Source organism: Corylus avellana, chromosome ca2 (genome assembly GCF_901000735.1).
Source record: "Corylus avellana chromosome ca2, CavTom2PMs-1.0".
Taxonomy (NCBI): Eukaryota; Viridiplantae; Streptophyta; class Magnoliopsida; order Fagales; family Betulaceae; genus Corylus; species Corylus avellana.
The window spans coordinates 21,249,841-21,252,148 of record NC_081542.1 but is presented as its reverse complement, the minus strand read 5'-3'; positions in this window follow the sequence as shown (position 1 = coordinate 21,252,148).

Genomic DNA, 2,308 nt, shown 5'->3' with positions numbered 1-2,308 from the left:
AGATGGTGGCGCTCTCATGGTTTCGGGCCCAGGTCGTGTCCGTGTTCACCCGAATGTGCTCTTCCAAGGACAACACCGGCTCAAGACTGGCATCATCCACTGGAAAACTTGTTTCCTGAGGAACCCTTGGGCCTCCTACCCTCTTTGAAGGGGCAAACTCCCATTGTCCTCGAGCAAAAAAGAATTTCTTCTTCCATGCTCGGTTACTGGTGAGAGTCTTGTCAAACTTTATCAACTTACCTCGTCGGGCTTGGAAGTTGTAAAGTGCCTTGGTATTAGGGTTCCTAGTGAACCTGTACGCCGCCAAGAATTCCCTAACTATTAGGGAATTCCCTTCCCCCAAAGCGGTCGGCCACAAAACTACGCAGCCAAAGAAGATCCTCTAGGCATTGGGGACGATCAGGTGAGGAGCACGTTTAAACGATTTAATAACTCCCAAATAAGCCTCAGGGAGGGGAGCCTGAGGCCTGCCCGGAACATCTCCTCGTACAAGCAAACCTCGTGCTCCTCGGCGCTCACTATGGCGCCCTTTTGTTCGTCATCAAACCGAAGTGTTACTGACCTTGGTATGTAGCAGTCAAGCCTGACTCACCTCTCATCCTTTGATGATAAGGTAACCTTCCACATGGCAGGGTAAAAACTACTGCAATCCGAGTTAGACTCTCCTCCTTCACCCATGAGATAAAGAAATTCAGGGTATAGAGACCGAGGAATGCAAGGGTAAGAGTTGCGTATCAACAAATGAGTCACTGACAGTAGAAGGCGATCAACTGCATGTTCGATAAACGGCAATAACAAATCCAAGTACTTGAGTGTTGGGCTGTCAGGATGGACAAATTGCTCACAAGAAGGAAGAGAAAGGGTTCGATTGACTGAAACCCTGAAAAACACTACCCTTAGGAAAAAAATATTGGAAAGAGAAATTAGAATGAAAGCAAGCCAGTTGGGGGGTTGAAAAAATTACAGAGCTTCACGAGCAACAATGGTGTTTCAAGGAGGTCAGAAAACAAAAAATGAAAAATGAGGAGTAACAACCCCTTTTATAGCGAGTCTGAGAAGATAAAGAGCCTGAGAAACTGAAGACTCTGAGAAGCAACAGGAGTCTAAGAAGACGAAATGGCGTCGGCACCTTGGAACCCTAGAAGACGCCTTGGGAACGCGCGCATTAAATGTCGCAGCAGGCCCATCCCATAGCCTATAGATAATGACGCTTGGTAGCTGAAAAGATAGCCACTCCAAGGCTGGCACATGAATGTACACTCAGCCATTCGAATCAACAGATCGACTCATCCTCAGACAAATCGAGCGTCTCGACAAAATTGGCGGGATAAATCCCACCAGAACTTGGGTCCAAAATTAGGGTTTCTCCTCGGAAGCTTCAGACATAATGTAGTCAGGAGTCGGACATCGGGAGATAGATCCATTCTTAAGGAACATTAAAATTTCCATAGTCATCCCGGCCAGGAAATTGGGGGCTAACTGTTGGGTCATGGATCTTCTTCCTCTAAGGCCCAATGGGCCCTAAGCCCAAGATCTAGCGAATATAAAGATCTATCAAGCCCTTGGTCAACTTAGCCTAAAGAGGTCTCGGGCCCCCAGTTCGAGACGTGTTAAATGCTAAAATATTCATATTTTTACCCCTTAACTTACATGTTTTAATCCTTTACTTTTAGTAAATTAGTCCATTTTAGTTCCTTTGTGTGTTTTCTTTGATTTTGTAGGTCATTGGAAGAAAAAGAAGCAATCTCAAAAATTTTGGACATAAAAAGAGCTATTTTCAATTTTGGAAGGCTCTGGTAGAGCGATCGATCAGCTGCGATCGAGCGCACAACAGGCGAGGATGGCATATTACAAGGCAACCATGATTGAGAGCAAGCACCAAGAGGATCGATCGCAGAACTGCGATCGATCACACACGGGCTGCGATCGAGCACGCCGGGGCGTGATGGCCAAGGCAGCCGCCAGCCTTAATAAGGAAAGAGCAACTTTTAGGGTTTTGTAAGCTTAGTACGAATTAGGGCTAAAACCCTACGATTGTTAGGGTTTCTAGAGTATTCCTAAAGGCCTATAAATAGACCCTTAAGCCTCTAGAATATAAACTTTTCCAATAAGAAGAATTGGAGCTCTTCAAGTTCAAGTTTCGGGTTTATTCTTTTCCTTTCTTTTCTTTTATTTTATGAAGATGTTTAACATTTGTGTAACTAATTTATTTAGTAGGACTAGATTGAAGCCCTAGTTATATTTAGTTGATATTCAATATTGGCGCCATTGTGATGATCTTGTTGTGATATCTAAATTGATTAATTCC